This window comes from Cryptomeria japonica, unplaced genomic scaffold, assembly GCF_030272615.1.
Source record: "Cryptomeria japonica unplaced genomic scaffold, Sugi_1.0 HiC_scaffold_189, whole genome shotgun sequence".
NCBI classification, from domain to species: Eukaryota; Viridiplantae; Streptophyta; class Pinopsida; order Cupressales; family Cupressaceae; genus Cryptomeria; species Cryptomeria japonica.
Genome location: NW_026729011.1, coordinates 129382 through 146473, shown reverse-complemented (window position 1 = coordinate 146473; position 17092 = coordinate 129382). Strand labels below are relative to the sequence as shown.

General features: G+C 59.7%; 2 non-coding genes across 2 annotated transcripts; both read left to right on the top strand.

Moving 5' to 3' along the window:
• The first annotated feature begins 8752 nt into the window (after window positions 1-8752).
• LOC131867924 (5S ribosomal RNA) lies at window positions 8753-8871 on the top strand. Its single transcript, XR_009366445.1, has one exon. It is a non-coding gene; the product is annotated as a 5S ribosomal RNA (ribosomal RNA).
• Window positions 8872-16689: 7818 nt separating this feature from the next.
• LOC131867894 (5S ribosomal RNA) lies at window positions 16690-16808 on the top strand. The gene has a single exon (XR_009366415.1). It is a non-coding gene; the product is annotated as a 5S ribosomal RNA (ribosomal RNA).
• Window positions 16809-17092: the final 284 nt, after the last annotated feature.

Here is a 17092-nt window from a genome sequence, read left to right as displayed (position 1 = left end):
AATGGTCCAAGCATCGGACGCGCTTGGGGCGACTACCAGTGACAACCCCTTATCCCGCGACGCGTCCGATACACAGATAGTTCCAAGGCGGCCGAGGAGCCTCACCGCATAGCAATCGGGGTGCGAGGCGAGGGATGCGGCGAGAAGGACCCAACGGCTAGACGGAAGAGGCTTCAGGGCCGCCTCGGAATGGTCCAAGCATCGAACGCGCTTGGGGCGACTACCAGTGACAACCCCTTATCCCGCGACGCGTCCGATACACAGATAGTTCCGAGGCGGCCGAGGAGCCTCACCGCATAGCAATCGGGGTGCGAGGCGAGGGATGCGGCGAGAAGGACCCAACGGCTAGACGGAAGAGGCTTCAGGGCCGCCTCGGAATGGTCCAAGCATCGGACGCGCTTGGGGCGACTACCAGTGACAACCCCTTATCCCGCGACGCGTCCGATACACAGATAGTTCCGAGGCGGCCGAGGAGCCTCACCGCATAGCAATCGGGGTGCGAGGCGAGGGATGCGGCGAGAAGGACCCAACGGCTAGACGGAAGAGGCTTCAGGGCCGCCTCGGAATGGTCCAAGCATCGGACGCGCTTGGGGCGACTACCAATGACAACCCCTTATCCCGCGACGCGTCCGATACACAGATAGTTCCGAGGCGGCCGAGGAGCCTCACCGCATAGCAATCGGGGTGCGAGGCGAGGGATGCGGCGAGAAGGACCCAACGGCTAGACGGAAGAGGCTTCAGGGCCGCCTCGGAATGGTCCAAGCATCGGACGCGCTTGGGGCGACTACCAGTGACAACCCCTTATCCCGCGACGCGTCCGATACACAGATAGTTCCGAGGCGGCCGAGGAGCCTCACCGCATAGCAATCGGGGTGCGAGGCGAGGGATGCGGCGAGAAGGACCCAACGGCTAGACGGAAGAGGCTTCAGGGCCGCCTCGGAATGGTCCAAGCATCGGACGCGCTTGGGGCGACTACCGTTGCCAACCCCTTATCCCGCGATGCGTCTGATACACAGATAGTTCCGAGGCGGCCGAGGAGCCTCACCGCATAGCAATCGGGTTGCGAGGCAGATTATTGGGAAGGGAACCCCCTGGGATGCGGCTCAAGCAGTGCCCAAAGGGACTGGAATGCGGAATCACATCGAGAGACCCAAATGCTATACGAGGGCTCAAATCGAATTATCGATTTGGCCACGACATGGACGCATCGGAACGACTACCTTTGCCGAACCACTCGCAATTGCATCCATACCGAAACCAATAGACATTTCCGTTAGAGCCCTCGCATAGCATTCGGGAATCTCGCATGCCCCTCTAAATCGACCAATGCTGGCGCTCAATGAAAATCCGAGCGCTACCACCGTTCGAGCGCCAGCATTGGTCGAGTTAGAGGGGCACGGGGGAGAATGCTCCAGTCAACACCTCCCCTATATAAGTTATTTGTCCGATTCTCGCACAACCGTAGTCTGCCTCGTCGAATCAAACAACGGTCCCAGATTCCGACTTCCGTTCCGTAGAGACCCAAAAGCTAGATGGAGGCTCGCAAGAAAGAGAGTCGGCGCATAGCAATCGGGTTTCTCGAACGTTTAGGGACCGAGCTCACTTGCGGATAGGGCAAAATCCGCCAAGCAACCCAAAAGCTAGACGGGGGCTCGAATCGAATCGCCTAGGCGGCCACAACAACGACGTGTTGGATCGACTACCAGTGCCAAACCATTCAGCAAGACTAGTCTGTGTCGAGGCCGGATAGAGATTCTCAGAGAGCGCCCGCATAGCATTTAGGAGACCTGCCGCGTCCCTCACACTCGACAAATGGTGGTGCACGTTTATAAATCCGAGCGATCCCAACCCTTTCAAGCACCAACATCGGTCGAGATAGAGGGGCACGGAGGGGGCTGCGTGAGACAACACAGTCCCCTATATAAGTTATTTGTCCGATTCTCACACATCCGAAGAATGGTCATCAAATCGGACAACAGCCCAAACTTCCGACTTCCGTCCCAGAAAGCCCAAGAGCTATCTAAAACGTTCATGGCCGGAACTCGATCGCGGCTATACCAGTCCGCCAAGCAACCCAAAAGCTAGACTGGAGCTCTAGTCGAATCACCTCTGTGGCCATTGCAAGGACGTGTTGGAGCGACTACCATTGCCGAACCATTCCGCAGGTCGAGTCCATACCAAGGCCGCATAGAGATTCACGATGAGCTCCTGCATAGCAATCAGGAGACTTGCCGTGTCCATCACAATCGATAAATCCTGGTGCAAGATTTTTGCATCCGAGCGCTCCAACCAGTCGAGCACCAGCATCAATCGACATAAACGGGCACGGGGGGAGGATGCTCGAGAACACTACCTCCCCTATATAAGTTATTTGTCCGATTCTCAAGCAGCCGAAGTCTGGTCATCGAATCGGGTCAAAGACCACAACTTCCGACTTTACCCACAATGCAAGTCATCGAATCGAACATCGGCCCCCGAGTCGGACTCCATGCGTATGTCAGGTCATCGGACCCAAATTCCGCCTTCCTGCGCATGGCGGGCCATCAATATCAACTCGGTCATCGGACCCAAACTCCGCCTTTTTGCGTATGGCACGCCTTCAAATCGGTCATCGGACCCAAATTCCGCCTTCCTGTGCATGGCGGGCCATCAACATCAACTCGGTCATCGGACCCAAATTCCGCCTTTCTGCGCATGGCACGCCATCAACTCGGTCATCGGACCCAAATTCCGCCTTCCTGCGCATGGCAGGTCATCGGACACAAATTCAGACCTCGCCAATATGCCTACGTATCGAATCGGTCATCGGACCCAACTTCCGACTTCATCCATACTGTAGGGTCTTTGAGGTTGGCGCGGTGCGCTCAACCCAGGGAGTCGACCCATCGAAGCATACACCTCCCCTATATAAGCTATTTGTCCGATTCCCACACCTGTGTAGTTTGCACCTCTGACCAGGACATCGACCCCAACTTCCGAACTCGACTGCAACGACGGCACCAGCGCCTTGGTGCGCACCTTGCGACGCACAGTCCCAACATTCGCCTTCCTGCACATGGCAGGTCATCGGACCCAAATTCCGACCTCGCGAGTATGCCTACATATCGAATCGGTCATCGGACCCAACTTCCGACTTCATCCATACCGTAGGGTCTTTGAGGTTGGCGCGGTGCGCTCAACCCGGGGAGTCGACCCAACGAAGCATACACCTCCCCTATATAAGCTATTTGTCCGATTCCCACACCTGTGTAGTTTGCACCTCCGATCAAGACATCGACCCCAACTTCCGAACTCGCCTCCAACGACCGAACCAGCGCCTTGGTGCGCACCTTGCAACGCACAGTGCCAACATTCGCCTTCCTGCACGTGGCAGGTCATCGGACCCAAATTCCGACCTCGCGAGTATGCCTACATATCGAATCGGTCATCGGACCCAACTTCCGACTTCATCCATACCGTAGGGTCTTTGAGGTTGGCGCGGTGCGCTCAACCCGGGGAGTCGACCCAACGAAGCATACACCTCCCCTATATAAGCTATTTGTCCGATTCCCACACCTGTGTAGCTTGCACCTCCGATCAGGACATCGACCCCAACTTCCGAACTCGACTAAAAAGACCGCACCAGCGCCTTGGTGTGCACCTTGCAACGCACAGTGTCAACATTCGCCTTCCTGCACATGGCAGGTCATCGGACCCAAATTCCGACCTCATGAGCATACCTACTAATCGAATCGGTCATCGGACCCAACTTCCGACTTCATCCATACCGTAGGGTCTTTGAGGTTGGCGCGGTGCGCTCAACCTGGGGAGTCGACCCATCGAAGCATACACCTCCCCTATATAAGCTATTTGTCCGATTCCGACACCTGTGTAGTTTGCACCTCCGCTCAGGACATCGACCCCAACTTCCGAACTCGCCTGCAACGACCGAACCAGCGCCTTGGTGCGCACCAAAAGTGCGCACTTTTGGAGGGCACTTTTGTGCGCTCCAAAGGTGCGCACTTTTGGAGGGCACTTTTCTGCGCTCCAAAGGTGCGCACTTTTGGAGGGCACTTTTTGGAGGGCACTTTTCTGCGCTCCAAAGGTGCGCACTTTTGGAGGGCACTTTTTGGAGGGCACTTTTCTGCGCTCCAAAGGTGCGCACTTTTGGAGGGCACTTTTTGGAGGGCACTTTTCTGCGCTCCAAAGGTGCGCACTTTTGGAGGGCACTTTTTGGAGGGCACTTTTCTGCGCTCCAAAGGTGCGCACTTTTGGAGGGCACTTTTTGGAGGGCACTTTTCTGCGCTCCAAAGGTGCGCACTTTTGGAGGGCACTTTTTGGAGGGCACTTTTCTGCGCTCCAAAGGTGCGCACTTTTGGAGGGCACTTTTTGGAGGGCACTTTTCTGCGCTCCAAAGGTGCGCACTTTTGGAGGGCACTTTTTGGAGGGCACTTTTCTGCGCTCCAAAGGTGCGCACTTTTGGAGGGCACTTTTTGGAGGGCACTTTTCTGCGCTCCAAAGGTGCGCACTTTTGGAGGGCACTTTTTGGAGGGCACTTTTCTGCGCTCCAAAGGTGCGCACTTTTGGAGGGCACTTTTTGGAGGGCACTTTTCTGCGCTCCAAAGGTGCGCACTTTTGGAGGGCACTTTTTGGAGGGCACTTTTCTGCGCTCCAAAGGTGCGCACTTTTGGAGGGCACTTTTTGGAGGGCACTTTTCTGCGCTCCAAAGGTGCGCACTTTTGGAGGGCACTTTTTGGAGGGCACTTTTCTGCGCTCCAAAGGTGCGCACTTTTGGAGGGCACTTTTTGGAGGGCACTTTTCTGCGCTCCAAAGGTGCGCACTTTTGGAGGGCACTTTTTGGAGGGCACTTTTCTGCGCTCCAAAGGTGCGCACTTTTGGAGGGCACTTTTTGGAGGGCACTTTTCTGCGCTCCAAAGGTGCGCACTTTTGGAGGGCACTTTTTGGAGGGCACTTTTCTGCGCTCCAAAGGTGCGCACTTTTGGAGGGCACTTTTGTGCACTCCAAAGGTGCGCACTTTTGGAGGGCACTTTTCCTGTGCTCCAAAGGTGCACACCTAGGTGAGCACCTTCGACCACACCTTGTAGCACACCAAACTCTGACTTTCGACTTCATCCGCAATGCAGGGTCTTTGAGGTTGGCGCAATGCGCACAACCAGGGGAGTCGACCCATCAAACCCAACACCTCCCCTATATAAGCTATTTGTCTGATTCTCATACATGCGTAGCCTGCAGGAGCAATTAGGACATCGACCCCAACTTTCGGCTTCTAAACGAAAACAAGGTCTTTGAGGTTGGTGTAATGCGAACAACTAGGGGAGTCAACCCATCAAACCCAACACCTCCCCTATATAAGCTATTTGTCTGATTCTCATACATGTGTAGTCTACAGGAGCAATTAGGACATCGACCCCAACTTTTGACTTCTTAACGAAAACAAGGTCTTTGAGGTTGACGTAATGCGCACAACCAGGGGAGTCGACCCATCAAACCCAACACCTCCCCTATATAAGCTATTTGTCCGATTCTCATACATGTGTAGCCTGCAGGAGCCATTAGGACATTGACCCCAACTTTTGACTTCTTAACGAAAACAAGGTCTTTGAGGTTGGCGTAATGCGCACAACCAAGGGAGTTGACCCATCAAACCCAACACCTCCCCTATATAAGCTATTTGTCTGATTCTCATACATGTGTAGCCTGCAACAACGATTAGGACATCCACCCCAACTTCTGAATTCGTCTGCGTTGACCGCACCAAAGGTGCACGCCTTGGTGCTCACCAAAATCCGACTTCCGACTTCTTCTGCTATGCGGGGTCTTTGAGGTTGGCGCAGTGCGCACAACCAGGGGAGTCAACCCACCGAATGCAACACCTCCCCTATATAAGCTATTTGTCTGATTCTCATACATGCGTAGACTGCAGCAATGATTAGGACATCCACCCCAACTTTTGACTTCTTAAACAAGACAGGGTCTTTGAAGTTGGTGCAGTGCACACAACCAGGGGAGTCGACCCATCAAACGCAACACCTCCCCTATATAAAGCTATTTGTCCGATTCTCATACGTGTAGTCTGCAGCAGCGATTAGGACATCGACCCCAACTTCCGAATTCGTTTGCATTGACCGCACCAAAGGTGCACGCCTTGGTGTGCACCCTGGAGTGCACTTTGGTGCTCACCTCGGTGCACACTTTGGTGTGCACCTCGGTGTGCACCAAAGGTGCGCACCTTGGAGCGCACCAAAGGTGTACACTTTGGAGCGCACCACATAGGGTCTTTGAGAGGTTGGCGCAGTGCGCACACCAAGGTGGGTGTTGAGGTGCGTGCCGAGGTGGGTGGGTGCTAGGGTGCGCTCCATGGTGGGTGCCAGGGTGGGTGCGTGCTAGGGTGGATTCCAAAGAGGGTCATAGGGTGGGTGCCAAGGTGGGTTGGTGATATAGTGGGTTCAAAGGTGGGTACTAGGGTGGGTTCCAAGGTGGGTCACAAGTTGGGTGCCAGGATGCGTGGGTGTTAGGTTGGGTGCCAAGGTGGGCTCCTGCGTGGGTGGGTGCTAGGGTGGGTTTCAAGGTGGACGCGAGGGCGGGTGCCAAGGTGGGTAACAAGTTGGGTGTTAGGATGGGTGAGTGCTAGAGTGGGTGCCAAGGTGGGTGGGTGCTAAGGTGGATGCCAAGGTGGTTCACAGGGTGGGTGGGTTCTAGGGTGAGTTCCAAGGTGGGTCACAGGTTCAGTGCTAGGGTGGGTGTCAAGGCGGGTGTCGAGGTGCCTGGGTGCTAGGGTGTGGATGCCAATGTGGGTCATAGGGTGGGTACTAGGGTGGGCTGCAATGTGGGTGCCAAGGTGGGTAACATGCTCGGTGGGTTCTAAATTGGGTGCCAGGGTGGGTGTGCACCCACCTTGCCCGAGGTGGGTGCCAAGGTGCCAGTGTGGGTGGGTGCTAAGGTGGATGCCAAGGTGGGTGAGAAGGTGGGTGATAGGTTGAGTGGTAGGATGGGTGGGTGCCAAGATGGGTCACAGGGTGGGTGCAAGGGTGGGTAGGTGCTAGGGTTGGTGTCAGGGTGGGTGGGTGCTAGGTTGGGTTCCAAGGTGGGTGCGAGGGTGAGTGTCAAGGTGGGTCACAGGTTAGGTGCTAGGATGGGTGAGTGCTAGGGTGCAAAGGTGCCAGGGTGGGTGCTAGGATGGGTCGATGCTAGGGTGAGTGGCAAGGTGGGTCCACAAGTGTCAAGGTGGGTGCCGAGGTGGGTGCCAAGTCGGCGACTGCTATGGTGGATGCCAAGGTGGGTCACGGGGTGGGTGCCAAGTTGCTAGGTTGGGTTCCAAGGTGGGTGCCAACGTGGGTGCTAGGGTGCGTGGGTTAAAGGGTGTGTCACAACGTGGGTGCCAGGATGGGTGCGCACCCACACTGGCCAAGACGGGTGCGGGTGCAAGGTTGGGTTCCAAGCCCGGTCACAGGCTGGGTGCTAGGATGGGTGGGTGCCAAGGTGGGCACCAGGGTGGGTGCACCCACCCTGGCCAAGGTGGGTCACGGGGTGGGTCCTAGGGTGGGTAACGGGGTGGGTACTAAGGTGCGTGCCAAGGTGGGTCATAGGGTGGGTGCCAAGGTGGGCACCAGGGTGGGTGTGCACCAACCCTAGCCAGGGTAGGTCACGGGGTGGTTGTCGGGGTGGGCGTCAAGGAGCCAAGGTGGGTGGCAAGTAGCCAAGTTGCGTGCCAAGGTGGGTGTCGGGGTGGGTGCCAAGGATCCAAGGTGGGTGCCAAGGAACCAAGGTGGGTGTCTGGGTGGGTGCCGAGGTGGGAGCCAGGGTGGGTCCCAAGGTGAGTGCAAAGGTGGGTGCCAGGGTCAAGGTGAGTGCCAATGTGGGTTCCAAGGTGCCAGGGTCAGGGTGAGTGCCAATGTGGGTTCAAAGGTGCTAAGTTGGGTGCGAGGTTGGGTGCGAGGGTGGGTGGGTGCCAAGGTGTGCTAGGTGGAAGCCCGGGTGGGTCGGCATCCCATGGGTGTCGAGTTGGGTGCCTGATGGGTGCTTCTTGTCAAGTTTTAGTCGTCGGGACTCATTTCGAGCCTTAGAGGTCGTTTCTTGTCCGGTTGCCCTGTCTTCGACCTGGGAACCCAATTTTGGTCCTCGGGTCCCATTTTTTTTTGTCTCGCATCCCACTTTTGGCCTGTGGCCTTTTCGGGGTCGATTCTCGTTTTGGGCATCAGAGCATGTTTCTTCTCCTAAAACCCAATATTTGTTTATTAAGTCTCGGAACACATTTTTGTTCTCGTGGACCCATCATGGGTCTTGGAACGCATTTGTGGTCCTTGGGTCCCATTTTGCATCCCGAAACTTGTGTTTTGGTGCTTGATCCCTATTTTGGGTGCCCACCTTGCACCAAGTGCGCACCCGGGGCAAACCGAGCGCCTTGGTGCACCGGGGCAAGATCGAGCGTGCACCCGAGGCGCCCCGAACATGCACCAAGGTGCACTCGGCCCACATGTGAGCGCAGGTCGTTGCGCCCGAGGTGGTGTGTGGGCACCGCGTTGCAGACGGGACACTGCACGCACACGACGCCCCCTACAGGTGCACGCACGTAGGCCGGGCCGGGTGCACACCCGACGCCCTAGCAAGGTGCGCGCACCCGGGCAGGGCTCACACTTGGCGAACGGGGCGCACTTCGCGAGGGAGGGTGTGCACCTCGACGGGGGTGGGTGGCCGGGGTGGATTCGCACGTGGGTCGCGGTTTGCTAAGTACACACTGCGACAAGCTCATAACGGGTGCGATCATACCAGCGTTAGTGCACCGGATCCCATCAGAACTCCGCAGTTAAGCGCGCTTGGGCCGGAGTAGTACTGGGATGGGTGACCTCCCGGGAAGTCCCGGTGTTGCACCCTTTTTTAGTTTTTCGCCGGGCATCGCAATGCTATTTGAATAAACCTTTTGCCCGTTTGCGTTCTCGTCGGGGCCGGGCCGGGCCGGGGTGCGCTGCCCGCACTACCGCGCGCGCGGGGGGCGACACCGAGCGCGCACCCGAGGCGCCCCGAGCACACAGGCCACGGTGCAACCCGGGCGTTGTGCGCGCACCCCGGTGCGCCCGAGGTGCTGCGCGCGCACCCAGGTGAAATCGGTGTGCACCTCGGCCAGTGCGCGCTCGGTCGAGTCGCGCACGTTGGCCAAGGTGCACGGTGATGTTTCTTACTCTAAGGTTCCGCACCAGACGCCCGGGACAGGTGAGCGAAGCTGGGCGGGGCCGGGTGCGCGGCCGGGGCAGGTGCACGCAGCTGGAGAGAGCTTTGGAGCACACTTCGGAGCGCACCAATGATGCGCTCCATTCAAAAGTTTCCTGAAAAGGCAAAAAAAGTTGAGATTATAGAATTTCCCACTTGAGAGATTGTAAAAAAAAAAAATTTAAAATGAAGGAAACGCGGGTGCCAAGGTGTGCGCAGCCCAGCCAAGGTGTGCGCACCAAGGCGCCCACCCTGGCGAAGGTGCACGCAAGGTGCGCACCCGAGGCAAACCGGACAATTAACCCAACTTTCGACTTCGCGCGCACCTTGGAGCGCACTTCGGAGCGCTCCTTGGTGCGCACCAATCTTGGGCACCTCGGAGTGCACCATGGCGCCCACCAAGGTGCGCACCCGGGGCAAACCGAGCTCCGACTTCGTGCGCACCTTGGAGCGCACGAAAGGTGCGCACCATGGCGCCCACCAAGGTGCGCAGCCCAGCCAAGGCGTGCGCATCAAGGTGCGCACCCTGGCGAAGGTGCGCACCCGGGGCAAACCGAGCTCCGACTTCGTGCGCACCTTGGAGCGCACAAAAGGTGCGCAACCCAGCCAAGGTGTGCGCACCCCGGTCAAACCGAGCTCCGAATCGTGCGCACCAGAGGTGCACGCCATCGTGCGCACCTTGGAGCACACTTCGGAGCCCTCCTTGGTGCGCGCCGATGTTGCGCACCTCGGAGCGCACCCGGGGAAAACAATGCAATTAACCCGACTTTCGACTTCGTGGGCACCTCGGAGCGCTCTCGGGTTCGCACCTCGGAGCACACCGAGGTGCGCACCTTTGATGCGCTGCCTTCACCAATTTCCAGAAAAGGCAAGAAAACATTGAGAAGGTGTGCGCACCGAGGTGCCCACCCTGGCGAAGGTGCACGCGAGGTGCGCACCCGGGGCAAACCGGGCTCCGACTTCGTGCACGCCGCACCTTGGAGCACACTTCGGAGCGCTCCTTGGTGCGCACCAGGGCGCGCAACCCAGCCGAGGTGCCCACCCCGGCGAAGGTGCACGCGAGGTGCGCACCCGGGGCAAACCGGGCTCCGACTTCGTGCACGCCATGGTGCCCACCGCGGCGAAGGTGCACGCGAGGTGCGCACCCGGGGCAAACCGGGCTCCGACTTCGTGCACGCCGCACCTTGGAGCACACTTCGGAGCGCTCCTTGGTGCGCACCATGGTGCCCACCAGGGCGCGCAACCCCGCCGAAGGTGCACGCGAGGTGCGCACCCGGGGCAAACCGGGCTCCGACTTCGTGCACGCCGCACCTTGGAGCACACTTCGGAGCGCTCCTTGGTGCGCACCATGGTGCCCACCAGGGCGCGCAACCCCGCCGAAGGTGCACGCGAGGTGCGCACCCGGGGCAAACCGGGCTCCGACTTCGTGCACGCCATGGTGCGCACCGCGGCGAAGGTGCGCACCCGGGGCAAACCGGGCTCCGACTTCGTGCACGCCGCACCTTGGAGCACACTTCGGAGCGCTCCTTGGTGCGCACCAGGGCGCGCAACCCAGCCGAGGTGCCCACCCCGGCGAAGGTGCACGCGAGGTGCGTACCCGGGGCAAACCGGGCTCCGACTTCGTGCACGCCGCACCTTGGAGCACACTTCGGAGCGCTCCTTGGTGCGCACCATGGTGCCCACCAGGCCGCGCAACCCAGCCAAGGTGTGCGCACCAAGGTGCACGCGAGGTGCGCACCCGGGGCAAACCGGGGTCCGACTTCGTGCACGCCGCACCTTGGAGCACACATCGGGGCGCTCCCGGGTTCGCACCGGCGTTGCGCACCGTGGTGGGCACCTCGGAGCACACCAAGGTGGGCAGCGAGGTGCGCACCTTTGATGCGATGCCTTCACTAATTTCCATAAAAGGCAAAAAAAAAACGAGATTTTAAAATTTCCGTTTTGAAAGATAGTGAGAAAAAGGGAATGCTGGTGCCATCTTGAGCCTGCCCTGGTGCGCAGCCCAGCCAAGGTGTGCGCACCAAGGTGCCCACCCTGGCGAAGGTGCGCGCCCGGGCAATTAATCCAACTTCCAACTTCGCGCGCGCCAGGGTGGGAGCGCACCCAACAACCGGGCCTGGGAAGAGCCAATGCGAGAAACCCCACCAAACGCTCTGACAAAAAAAGAGGGGGCGCTCCAGTAACCCCGCTTCGGAGCGCACCCTGGGCAAACCCAGCCAAGGTGCCCACCCCGGCCAAGGTGCAGGCGAGGTGCGCACCCGGGGCAAACCGGGCTCCGACAACGTGCACGCCGCACCTTGGAGCACACTTCGTAGCGCTCCCGGGTGCGCACCTCAGAGCACACCAAGGTGGGCAGCGAGGTGCGCACCTTTGATGCGCTGCCTTCACTAATTTCCAGAAAAGGCAAAAAAAAAAGGAGATTTTAAAATTTCCGTTTTGAAAGATAGTGAAAAAAACGGAACGCGCGTGCCATCTTGAGCCCGCCCTGGTGCGCAGCCCAGGTAAGGTGCCCACCCTGGCAAAGGTGCGCACCCGGGCAATTAACCCTACTTCCGACTTCGTGCGCGCCAGGGTGGCAACCGGGCCTCGGAAGAGCCAATGCGAGAAACCCCACCAAACGCTCCGACAAAAAAAGAGGCGGCGCTCCAATAACCCCGCTTCGGAGCGCAGCCGGGGCAAACCCAGCCAAGGTGCCCACCCCGACGAAGGTGCACGCGAGGTGCGCACCCGGGGCAAACCGGGCTCCGACAACGTGCACGCAGCACCTTGGAGCACACTTCGAAGCACTCCCGGGTGCCCACCGGCGTTGCGCACCGTGGTGGGCAGCGAGGTGCGCACCTTTGATGCGCTGCCTTCACTAATTTCCAGAAAAAGGCAAAAAAAAATGAGATTTTAAAATTTCCGTTTTGAAAGATAGTGAAAAAAAAGGAACGCGGGTGCCATCTTGAGCCCGCCCTGGTGCGCAGCCCAGGCAAGGCATGCGCACCAAGGTGCCCACCCGAGGTGCACACCCGGGGCAAACCGGGCTCCGACTTCGTGCAGGCCGCACCTTGGAGCACACTTCGGAGCGCTCCTTGGTGCGCACCATGGTGCCCACCAGGGCGCGCAACCCAGCCAAGGTCTGCACACCAAGGTGCCCACCCCGGCGAAGGTGCACGCGAGGTGCGCACCCGGGGCAAACCGGGCTCCGACTTCGTGCACGCCATGGTGCCCACCGCGGCGAAGGTGCACGCGAGGTGCGCACCCGGGGCAAACCGGGCTCCGACTTCGTGCACGCCGCACCTTGGAGCACACTTCGGAGCGCTCCTTGGTGCGCACCATGGTGCCCACCAGGGCGCGCAACCCAGCCAAGGTGTGCGCACCAAGGTGCACGCGAGGTGCGCACCCGGGGCAAACCGGGGTCCGACTTCGTGCACGCCGCACCTTGGAGCACACATCGGAGCGCTCCCAGGTTCGCACCAGCGTTGCGCACCTTTGATGCGCTGCCTTCACTAATTTCAAGAAAAGGCAAAAAAAAACGAGATTTTAAAATTTCCGTTCTGAAAGATAGTGAAAAAAACGGAACGCGGGTGCCATCTTGAGCCCTTCCTGGTGCGCAGCCCAGGCAAGTTGTGCGCACCAAGGTGCCCACCCTGGCGGAGGTGCGCGCCCGGGGCAATCCGGGCTCCGACTTCGTGCACTGCATGGTGCCCACCAAGGCGCGCAACCCAGCCAAGGTGCCCACCGCAGCGAAGGTGCACGCGAGGTGCGCACCCGAGGTGCACACCCGGGGCAAACCGGGCTCCGACTTCGTGCACGCCGCACCTTGGAGCACACTTCAGAGCGCTCCTTGGTGCGCACCAGGGCGCGCAACCCAGCCGAGGTGCCCACCCCGGCGAAGGTGCACGCGAGGTGCGCACCCGGGGCAAACCGGGCTCCGACTTCGTGCACGCCATGGTGCCCACCGCGGCGAAGGTGCGCACCCGGGGCAAACCGGGCTCCGACTTCGTGCACGCCGCACCTTGGAGCACACTTCGGAGCGCTCCTTGGTGCGCACCATGGTGCCCACCAGGCCGCGCAACCCAGCCAAGGTGTGCGCACCAAGGTGCACGCGAGGTGCGCACCCGGGGCAAACCGGGGTCCGACTTCGTGCACGCCGCACCTTGGAGCACACATCGGGGCGCTCCCGGGTTCGCACCGGCGTTGCGCACCGTGGTGGGCACCTCGGAGCACACCAAGGTGGGCAGCGAGGTGCGCACCTTTGATGCGATGCCTTCACTAATTTCCATAAAAGGCAAAAAAAAAACGAGATTTTAAAATTTCCGTTTTGAAAGATAGTGAGAAAAAGGGAATGCTGGTGCCATCTTGAGCCCGCCCTGGTGCGCAGCCCAGCCAAGGTTTGCGCACCAAGGTGCCCACCCTGGCGAAGGTGCGCGCCCGGGCAATTAACCCAACTTCCAACTTCGCGCGCGCCAGGGTGGGAGCGCACCCAACAACCGGGCCTGGGAAGAGCCAATGCGAGAAACCCCACCAAACTCTCTGACAAAAAAAGAGGGGGCGCTCCAGTAACCCCGCTTCGGAGCGCACCCTGGGCAAACCCAGCCAAGGTGCCCACCCCGGCCAAGGTGCAGGCGAGGTGCGCACCCGGGGCAAACCGGGCTCCGACAACGTGCACGCCGCACCTTGGAGCACACTTCGTAGCGCTCCCGGGTGCGCACCTCAGAGCACACCAAGGTGGGCAGCGAGGTGCGCACCTTTGATGCGCTGCCTTCACTAATTTCCAGAAAAGGCAAAAAAAAAAGGAGATTTTAAAATTTCCGTTTTGAAAGATAGTGAAAAAAACGGAACGCGCGTGCCATCTTGAGCCCGCCCTGGTGCGCAGCCCAGGTAAGGTGCCACCCTGGCAAAGGTGCGCACCCGGGCAATTAACCCTACTTCCGACTTCGTGCGCGCCAGGGTGGCAACCGGGCCTCGGAAGAGCCAATGCGAGAAACCCCACCAAACGCTCCGACAAAAAAAGAGGCGGCGCTCCAATAACCCCGCTTCGGAGCGCAGCCGGGGCAAACCAAGCCAAGGTGCCCACCCCGACGAAGGTGCACGCGAGGTGCGCACCCGGGGCAAACCGGGCTCCGACAACGTGCACGCAGCACCTTGGAGCACACTTCGAAGCACTCCCGGGTGCCCACCGGCGTTGCGCACCGTGGTGGGCAGCGAGGTGCGCACCTTTGATGCGCTGCCTTCACTAATTTCCAGAAAAAGGCAAAAAAAAATGAGATTTTAAAATTTCCGTTTTGAAAGATAGTGAAAAAAAAGGAACGCGGGTGCCATCTTGAGCCCGCCCTGGTGCGCAGCCCAGGCAAGGCATGCGCACCAAGGTGCCCACCCGAGGTGCACACCCGGGGCAAACCGGGCTCCGACTTCGTGCAGGCCGCACCTTGGAGCACACTTCGGAGCGCTCCTTGGTGCGCACCATGGTGCCCACCAGGGCGCACCCGAGGCAAACCGGGCTCCGACTTCGTGCACGCCGCACCTTGGAGCACACATCGGAGCGCTCCCAGGTTCGCACCAGCGTTGCGCACCTTTGATGCGCTGCCTTCACTAATTTCCAGAAAAGGCAAAAAAAAACGATATTTTAAAATTTCCGTTCTGAAAGATAGTGAAAAAAACGGAACGCGGGTGCCATCTTGAGCCCTTCCTGATGCGCAGCCCAGGCAAGTTGTGCGCACCAAGGTGCCCACCCTGGCGGAGGTGCGCGCCCGGGGCAAACCGGGCTCCGACTTCGTGCACTGCATGGTGCCCACCAAGGCGCGCAACCCAGCCAAGGTGCCCACCGCAGCGAAGGTGCACGCGAGGTGCGCACCCGAGGTGCACACCCGGGGCAAACCGGGCTCCGACTTCGTGCACGCCGCACCTTGGAGCACACTTCAGAGCGCTCCTTGGTACGCACCAGGGCGCGCAACCCAGCCAAGGTGCTCACCCCGGCGAAGGTGCACGCGAGGTGCGCACCCGGGGCAAACCGGGCTCGGACTTCGTGCACGCCGCACCTTGGAGCACACATCGGAGCGCTCCCGGGTTCGCACCAGCATTGCGCACCTTTGATGCGCTGCCTTCACTAATTTCCAGAAAAGGCAAAAAAAAGAAAAAAATGAGATTTTAAAATTTCCGTTTTGAAAGATAGTGAAAAAAACGGAACGCGGGTGCCATCTTGAGCCCGCCCTGGTGTGCAGCCCAGGCAAGTTGTGCGCACCAAGGCACCCACCCTGGCCAAGGTGGGTCACGGGGTGGGTCCTAGGGTGGGTAACGGGGTGGGTACTAAGGTGCGTGCCAAGGTGGGTCATAGGGTGGGTGCCAAGGTGGGCACCAGGGTGGGTGTGCACCAACCCTAGCCAGGGTAGGTCACGGGGTGGTTGTCGGGGTGGGCGTCAAGGAGCCAAGGTGGGTGGCAAGTAGCCAAGTTGCGTGCCAAGGTGGGTGTCGGGGTGGGTGCCAAGGATCCAAGGTGGGTGCCAAGGAACCAAGGTGGGTGTCTGGGTGGGTGCCGAGGTGGGAGCCAGGGTGGGTCCCAAGGTGAGTGCAAAGGTGGGTGCCAGGGTCAAGGTGAGTGCCAATGTGGGTTCCAAGGTGCCAGGGTCAGGGTGAGTGCCAATGTGGGTTCAAAGGTGCTAAGTTGGGTGCGAGGTTGGGTGCGAGGGTGGGTGGGTGCCAAGGTGTGCTAGGTGGAAGCCCGGGTGGGTCGGCATCCCATGGGTGTCGAGTTGGGTGCCTGATGGGTGCTTCTTGTCAAGTTTTAGTCGTCGGGACTCATTTCGAGCCTTAGAGGTCGTTTCTTGTCCGGTTGCCCTGTCTTCGACCTGGGAACCCAATTTTGGTCCTCGGGTCCCATTTTTTTTTGTCTCGCATCCCACTTTTGGCCTGTGGCCTTTTCGGGGTCGATTCTCGTTTTGGGCATCAGAGCATGTTTCTTCTCCTAAAACCCAATATTTGTTTATTAAGTCTCGGAACACATTTTTGTTCTCGTGGACCCATCATGGGTCTTGGAACGCATTTGTGGTCCTTGGGTCCCATTTTGCATCCCGAAACTTGTGTTTTGGTGCTTGATCCCTATTTTGGGTGCCCACCTTGCACCAAGTGCGCACCCGGGGCAAACCGAGCGCCTTGGTGCACCGGGGCAAGATCGAGCGTGCACCCGAGGCGCCCCGAACATGCACCAAGGTGCACTCGGCCCACATGTGAGCGCAGGTCGTTGCGCCCGAGGTGGTGTGTGGGCACCGCGTTGCAGACGGGACACTGCACGCACACGACGCCCCCTACAGGTGCACGCACGTAGGCCGGGCCGGGTGCACACCCGACGCCCTAGCAAGGTGCGCGCACCCGGGCAGGGCTCACACTTGGCGAACGGGGCGCACTTCGCGAGGGAGGGTGTGCACCTCGACGGGGGTGGGTGGCCGGGGTGGATTCGCACGTGGGTCGCGGTTTGCTAAGTACACACTGCGACAAGCTCATAACGGGTGCGATCATACCAGCGTTAGTGCACCGGATCCCATCAGAACTCCGCAGTTAAGCGCGCTTGGGCCGAAGTAGTACTGGGATGGGTGACCTCCCGGGAAGTCCCGGTGTTGCACCCTTTTTTAGTTTTTCGCCGGGCATCGCAATGCTATTTGAATAAACCTTTTGCCCGTTTGCGTTCTCGTCGGGGCCGGGCCGGGCCGGGGTGCGCTGCCCGCACTACCGCGCGCGCGGGGGCGACACCGAGCGCGCACCCGAGGCGCCCCGAGCACACAGGCCACGGTGCAACCCGGGCGTTGTGCGCGCACCCCGGTGCGCCCGAGGTGCTGCGCGCGCACCCAGGTGAAATCGGTGTGCACCTCGGCCAGTGCGCGCTCGGTCGAGTCGCGCACGTTGGCCAAGG